Raw genomic sequence first — 8,449 nt, forward strand, 5'->3', positions numbered from 1 at the left:
AGGATGCGGCTAGGGATGCCGTCTGGGCTGGCAGCCTTGCGAGGGTTAACACGTTTAAATGTTTTACTCACATTGGCCACGGAGAAGGAGAGCCCACAGTCTTTGGTAGGGGTCTGCGTCAGTGGCACTGTATTGTCCTCAAAGCGCGCAAAGTTTAATTTGTCTGGAAGCAAGACGTCGATGCCCGCAACGGGGCTGGTTTTCTTTTTGTAATCCGTGATTGTCTGTAGACCCTGCCACATACATCTCATCGCCGTTGGATACTGACACTTTGATGTTTGATTGCCTTATGGATGGAATTCTACACTGTTTGTATTTGGCCATATTCCCAGTTGCCTTGTCATGATTAAATGCGGTGGTACGTGCTTTCAGTTGTGTGCAAATGCTGCCATCAATCCACGGTTACTGGTTAGGGAAGGTTTTAATAGTCACAGTGGGTACAACATCTCCTATACACTTCCTTATAAACTCGCTCGCTCACCCAGTCAGTTTATGTTGTTATCTGAGGCTACCCGGAACATATCCCAGTCCACGTGATCAAAGCAATTTTGAAGCGTGGAATCCGCGTAGGAACTGCAAGAAGGTCAATTAGAAAGCTGTATTCCCAGTGAAAATCCATTGAAAAGAGAGTGAAAAAAAAAATCTGAATGGTTTGTCCTCGGGGTTTCGCCTGCTAAATAAGTTCTGTTATACTCACAGACATGATTCAAACAGTTTTAGAAACTTCAGAGTGTTTTCTATCCAAATCCACTAACAATATGCATATCTTATCTTCTGGGGATGAGTAGCTGGCAGTTGAATTTGGGTATGCTTTTCATCCAAATGTGAAAATGCTGCCCCCTATCCTAGAGAAGTTAAAAGAATGAACACTGAACAAACTAACCAAACGAACAAAACGTGAAGCTATACGAATAAGTGCTGACAGGCAACTACACATAGACAAGAACCCACGAACACAAAAGGGAAAATGGCTACCTAAATATGATCCCCAATCAGAGACAACGATAAACAGCTGCCTCTGATTGGGAACCATATCAGGCCACCATAGACATACAAATACCTAGAACTACAAAACCCCTAGACAATACAAAACTAGCATACCCACCCTCTTCACACCCTGACCTAACCAAAATATAAAGAAAACATAGATATCTAAGGTCAGAGCGTGACACCAGCACAAAAACATCCTGTGGCATACTGCATTAGCATCGAATAGCCCCCGCAATATACAACTTTTCAGGGAAGTTAGAAACCAGTATACAAAAGGCAGTTAGAAAAGCAAAGGCTAGCTTTTTAAAACAGAAATTTGCATCCTGTAGCACAAACTCCAAAAAGATCTAATTGATCATTTCAATAAGCATTTTTCTACGGCTGGCCATGCTTTCCACCTGGCTACCCCTACCCCCGGTCAACAGCTCTGCATCCCCTGCAGCAACTTGCCCAAGCCTCCCCCATTTCTCCTTCACCCAAATCCAAATAGCTGATGTTCTGAAAGAGCTGCAAAATCTGGCCCCTTACAAATCAGCTGGGCTAGACAATCTGGACCCTCTCTTTCTAAAATGATATGCCGCAATTTTGCAACCCCTATTACTGTTCAAACTCTCTTTCGTATCGTCTGAGATCCCCAAAGATTGGAAAGCTGCCGCGGTCATCCCCCTCTTCAAAGGGGGAGACACTCTAGACCCAAACTGTTACAGACCTATATCTATCCGACCCTGCCTTTCTAAGGTCTTCGAAAACCAAGTTAACAAACAGATCACCGACCATTTCGAATCCCACCGTACCTTCTCCACTATGCAATCTGGTTTCCGAGCTCCAATACTGTGCAGCCGTATTCATCAACCTGGCCAAGGCGTTCGACTCTGTCAATCACCACATTCTTATTGGCAGACTCAACAGCTTGGTTTCTCAAATGACTGCCTCGCCTGGTTCACCAACTACTTCTCAGACAGAGTTCAGTGTGTCAAATCGGAGGGCCTGTTGTCCGGACCTCTGGCAGTCTCTATGGGGGTGCCATAGGGTTAAATTCTCGGGCTGACTCTTTTCTCTGTATACATCAATGATGTCGCTCTTGCTGCTGGTGATTCTCTGATCCACCTCTACGCAGACGACACCATTCTGTATACTTCTGTCCCTTCTTTGGACACTGTGTTAACTAACCTCCAGACGAGCTTCAATGCCATACAACTCTCCTTCCGTGGCCTCGAACTGCTCTTAAATGCAAGTAAAACTAAATGCATGCTCTTCAACCGATCGCTGCCCACACCTGCCCTCCCTTCTAGCATCACTACTCTGGACGATTCTGACTTAGAATACGTGGACAACTACAAATACCTAGGTGTCTGGTTAGACTGTAAACTCTCCTTCCAGACTCACATTAAGCATCTCCAATCCAAAATTCAATCTAGAATCGGCTTCCTATTTCGGAACAAAGCATCCTTCACTCATGCTGCCAAACATACCCTCGTAAAACTGACTATCCTACCGATCCTTGACTTCAGTGATGTCATTTACAAAATAGCCTCCAACACTCTACTCAGAAAATTGGATGCAGTCTATCACAGTGCCATCCGTTTTGTCACCAAAGTCCCATATACTATCCATCACTGCCACCTGTATGCTCTCCTTGGCTGGCCCTCGCTTCATATTTGTCGCCAAACCTACTGGCTCCAGGTACATCTATAAGTCTTTGCTAGGTAAAGCCCCGCCTTATCTCAGCTCACTGGTCACCATAGCAGCACCCGTAGCACGCGCTCCAGCAGGTATTTTTCACTGGTCACCCCCAAATCCAATTCCTCCTTTGGCTGCCTTTCCTTCCAGTTCTCTGCTGCCAATGACTGGAACGAATTGCAAAAATCACTGAAGCTGGAGACTCATATCTCCCTCACTAACTTTAAGCATCAGCTGTCAGAGCAGCTTACAGATCATTGCACTTGTACATAGCCCACCTGTAAATAACCCATCCAACTACCTCATCCCCATGTTGTTCTTTTTTTTCTCCTTTGCACCCCAGTATTTCTACTTGCACATTCATCTTCTGCACATATATCACTCCAGTGTTTAATTTCTAAATTGTAAATACTTCGCCACTACGGCCTATTTATTGCCTTACCTCCCTAATCTTACCTCATTTGCACACAATGTACTGTATGTAGACTTTTCTATTGTGTTATTGACTGTACGTTTTTTTATTCCATGTGTAACTCTGTGTTGTTGTTTGTGTCTCACTGCTTTGCTTTATCTTGGCCAGGTCGCAGTTGTAATCGAGAACGTGTTCTCAACTGACCTACGTAGTTAAATAAAGGTGACCTTTTTAAAAAAAAAACACCATGAGTCGTTGATCATGAAACATACACCCCTGCCCTTCTTCTTACCGGAGAGATGTTTATTCCTGTCGGCGCGATGCACTGAAATTCCCGTTGACTGTACTGACTCCGACAGCATGTCCCAAGATAGCCATGTTTCTGTGAAACAGAGTATGTTACAATCCTGGATATCTCTTTGGAAAGCAACTCTTGTCCTAATTTTGTCGACTTTGTTAACTAGGGACTGGACATTAGCGAGTAATATACTCGGAAGCGGTGGGTGGTGTGTGCGCATCCGAAGCCTCATTAGAAGACCGCTCCGGCACCCTCTCCTCCGGTGGCGTTGTTTTGGGTCGGCCTCTGGCATCAGTTCGAATGCTCTAGGATGTGCAGATGAAGGATCCTCTTTGGGAAAGTCGTATTCCTGGTCTTAGTGCTGGTAAGTTGACGTCTCTTTGATATTAAATAGTTCTTCCCGGCTGTATGTAATAACGCTTAAAGTTTTCTGGGCTAACAATGTAAGAAATAATACATAAACAACGAAATACTGCACAGTTTCCTAAGGACTAGAAGAGAAGCTGCCATCTCTATCGGCGCCGTCTTTGTTAAGTGATGCAACCACCACTGTGCTTGAAAATATGGAGAGTGGTACTCAGTAATAGTGTTGGATTGGATTTGCCACAAACATAACACTTTGTATTCAGAGCAAAAGTTAATTGCTTTGCCACCTTTTTTGCAGTGTTACTTTAGTGCCTTTTTGCAAACAGGATGTATGTTTTGGAATATTTTTTATTCTGTACGGGCTTCCTTTTCACTCTGTCAATTAGGTTAGTGTTGTGCAGTAACTACAATGTTGATCCCTCCTCAATTTTCTCCTATCACAGCCATTAAACTCTGTAACTGTTTTAAAGTCACCTTTGGCCTCACTGTGAAATCCCTGAGCGCTTTCCTTCCTTTCCGGCAACTGAGTTAGGAAGGACACTTGTATCTTTGTAGTGACTGGGTGTATTGGTACACCATCCAAAGTGTAATTAATAACTTCAACATGCTCAAAGGGATATTCAATGTCTGCTTTTTTATTTTTTGGGCCATCTACCAATACATTAGGTGCCCTTGTTTGTGAGTCATTGGAACACCTCCCTGGTCTTTTTGGTTGAATCTGTGTTTGAAATTCACTGCTCGACTGAGGAACCTTACAGATAATTGTATGTGTGGGGCACAGAGATGTAGTCATAGAAAATAATGTTAACCTGTCTAGGACTGGGGTTCCGCTAGCAAACCCCGTTCTGCTAGCGGAACCCCTCGCCAACAGCCAATAAAATTGCAGGGCGCCAAATACAAAACAACAGAAATCTCATAAATCAAATTTCTCAAACATACAAGTATTAGGCACCATTTTAAAGATACAATTATTGTTAATCCAGCCACAGTGTCTGATTTAAAAAATGCTTTACAGCGAAAGCTCCACAAACGATTATGTTAGGTCACCACCAAGTCACAGATAAACCCAGCCTTTTTTCCCGCCAAAGAGAGGAGTCACAAAAAGCACAAATAGAGAAAAAATGAATCACTAACCTTTGATGATCTTCATCAGATGACACTCATAGGACTTCATGTTACACAATACATGGATGTTTTGTTCGGTAAAGTTCATATTTATATCCAAAAATCTTATTTTACATTGGCGTGTTAAATTCAGTAGTTCCAAAACATGCAGTGATATTGCAGAGAGCCACATGAATTCACAGAAATACTCATAATAAATGTTGATGAAAATACAGCTATTATACATGAAATTTTAGATACACTTCTCCTTAATGCAACCGCTGTGTCAGATTTCAAAAAAACTTTACGGAAAAAGCATAATCTGAGAACGGCGCTCAGAGCCCAAAACAGCCAGAGAAATATCTGCCATGTTGGGTAGTCAACATTATTCATAAAGAAAATTATAAAAATTCACTTACCTTTGATGATCTTCATCAGAATGCACTCCCAGGAATCGCAGTTCCACAATAAATGCTTGTTTTGTTCGATAATGTCCATCATTTATGTCCATTTATGTTCAATAGCTTCTTTTGTTAGGGAGTTTGGTAAACAATCCAAAAAAGCGATCTGGTCCATTCGGACGAAACGTTCAAAAAGTTATATTACAGGTCAAAGAAACTTGTCAAACTAAGTATAGAATCAATCTTTAGGATGTTTTTATCATAACTGTTCAATATTGTTCCAACCGGAGAATTCTATTGTCTGTAGAAAAGCACTGGAACGAGAGAAACCTCTCAAGTGAAAGCGCGTGACTGAGAACGAGGCTGTAGGCAGACCCCTTAGTAAAACATCTCTCATCCGGCCCCCCTTCACATGAGCAGCCTGAAACCACGTTCTAAAAATGGTTGACTTCTAGTGGAAGCCTTAGGAAGTGAAAAAATACCCATATCCCAAAGTGTATTCGATTGGGGTGAGTTTAAAAACTACAAACCTCAGATTTTCCACTTCCTGTTTGGATTTTTTCTCAAGTTTTTGCCTGCCATATGAGTTCTGTTATACTCACATACATGATTAAAACAGTTTTATAAACTTCAGAGTGTTTTCTATCCAATACTAATAATGCATATATGCATATATTAGCATCTGGGGCTGAGTAGGAGGCAGTTCACTCTGGGCACGCAATTCATCCAAAAGTGAAAATGCTGCCCTCTATACCAAACAAGTTTTAAACACTATTATTGCACACAGAGTGAGTCTATGCAACTTATTATGTTAACCAGGTAATACGGTCCAACCTGCTGTGTCAGCTGACTTAGATATGCTGCTTCAGGCAACTTGCAGACTTGTTTACGTGTTGATGTGCGTTTTGTTGCCAACCTTACTTTGCTACCTGACAACTTTACGGTGTTACTTTTTAACTTCTTATGGCTGCAGGGGCAGTATTGAGTAGCTTGGATGAAAGGTGCACAGAGGTGCCCATAGTAAACTGCCTGCTCCTCAGTCCCAGTTGATAATATATGCATATTATTATTCGTATTGGATAGAAAACACTCTGAGGTTTCTAAAACTGTTTGAATGATGTCTGTGAGTATAACAGAACTCATATGGCAGGCAAAAACCTGAGGAAAAAATCCAAACAGGAAGTGGGAATTCTGAGGTTGGTCGATTTTCAACCAAGACCCTATTGAATACACAGTGGGATATGGATGAGTTTGCACTTCCTACGGCGTCCACTAGATGTCAACAGTCTGTAGAACCTTGTCTGATGCCTCTACTGTGAAGTGGGGCCGAAGGAGACAGGAATTAGTCAGGTCTATCATGACCTGACCATGCTCTGACCATGCACGTTCACATGAGAGGGAGCTCTGTTCCATTGCACATCTGAAGTCAATGTAATTCTCCGGTTGGAACGTTACTGAAGATTTATGTTAAAAACATTCTAAAGATTGATTCAATACATCGTTTGACATGTTTCTACTGACTGTTACGGAACTTTTTGACATTTCGTCTGCTTTTAGTGAACGCGCTTCCTGACTTTGGATTTGTTTACCAAACACGCTAACAAAAATAGCTATTTGGACATAAATGATGGACATTACCGAACAAAACAAAAATGTATTGTGGAACTGGGAGTCCTGGGAGTGCATTCCGACGAAGATCAGCAAAGGAAAGTGAAGATTTATAATGCTTTTTATGAGTTTTGTTGACGGCACAATTTGGCGGGTAACTGTATGGCTTCCTTTTGTGGCTGAACGCTGTTCTCAGATTATTGAATATTGTGCTTTTGCCGTAAAGCTTTTTGAAATCTGACACAGCGGTTGCATTAAGAACAAGTTTATCTTTAATTCAATGTAAACATGTATCTTTCATCAAAGTTTATGATGAGTATTTATGTTATTTGACGTGGCTCTCTGCAATTTCTCCGGATATTTTGGAGGCATTTCTGAACATGGCGCCAATGTAAACTGAGGTTTTTGGAAATAAATATGAACTTAATCGAACAAAACATATATGTATTGTGTAACATGAAGTCCTATGAGTGTCATCTGATGAAGATCATCAAAGGTTAGTGATTAATTTTATCTCCATTTGTGCTTTTTGTGACTCCTCTCTTTGGCGGGAAAAATGGCTGGGTTTATCTGTGATTTTGCGGTGACCTAACATAATCGTTTGTGGTGCTTTCGCTGTAAAGCCTATTTGAAATCGGACACTTTGGTGGGATTAACAACAAGATTACCTTTAAAATGCTATAAGATACATGTATGTTTGAGGAATTTTAATTATGAGATTTCTGTTGTTTGAATTTGGCGCCCTGCACTTTCACTGGCTGTTGTCATATCATCCCGTTAACGGGATTGCAACAATAAGAAGTTTTAATTACCGTTTATGTTTTTAGTTTTTCCCTCATTCAACTTTTTTTCATTCAACTTTTTCACTCCGGACGCTTTATCTGGACATGGTTCGTCAGGACTTCCAACAGCCGAAGCTAAGTAGTAACATTAACATGATGCCTTCTAATTGCAGTCGCTGTACTCATAATATACAGGGGAACGATTGCCTTACGGCAAGGATAGCTGTGCTGCAAGCCCAGCTTCAGACGCAATTGTTAGGCAAGGGTAATTTCAGTGTAGGAAAGGATGAAACAGCGTCTGTGCCACCAGTAAGTACAGATAGTAACGTTAGTATAAATCCCCCTGCACGGTCCCCGTAGCCGGACAACTTTCTCATGGCTTCTGGAGGGAAATGCTGTTGGAATGCTCAACCGGTGTCGCTCATTCAGCCGACAGAAACTTTCAACCGGTTTTCCCCATTAAGCAGCGAGTCGGAGTCTGAGGCCGAGCCTTCTCTGGTCTCTACTCCTCCCGTTACGGGGTCTGAGACGCCGAAGCTTCCCACCATTAGCTCTGACAAATTGAAAACCCTAGTCATTGGCGACTCCATTACCCGCAGTATTAGATTTCAAACGAATCATCCAGCGATCATACACTGTTTACCAGGGGGCAGGGCTACCGATGTTAAGGCTAATCTGAAGATGGTGCTGGCTAAAGCTAAAACTGGTGAGTGTAGAGAGTATAGAGATATTGTTATCCACGTTGGCACCAACGATGTTAGGTTGAAACAGTCAGAGGTCACCAAGCACAACATAGCTTCAGCCTGTA

This window comes from Salvelinus alpinus, chromosome 16 (assembly GCF_045679555.1).
Source record: "Salvelinus alpinus chromosome 16, SLU_Salpinus.1, whole genome shotgun sequence".
In the NCBI taxonomy this organism is placed as follows: Eukaryota; Metazoa; Chordata; class Actinopteri; order Salmoniformes; family Salmonidae; genus Salvelinus; species Salvelinus alpinus.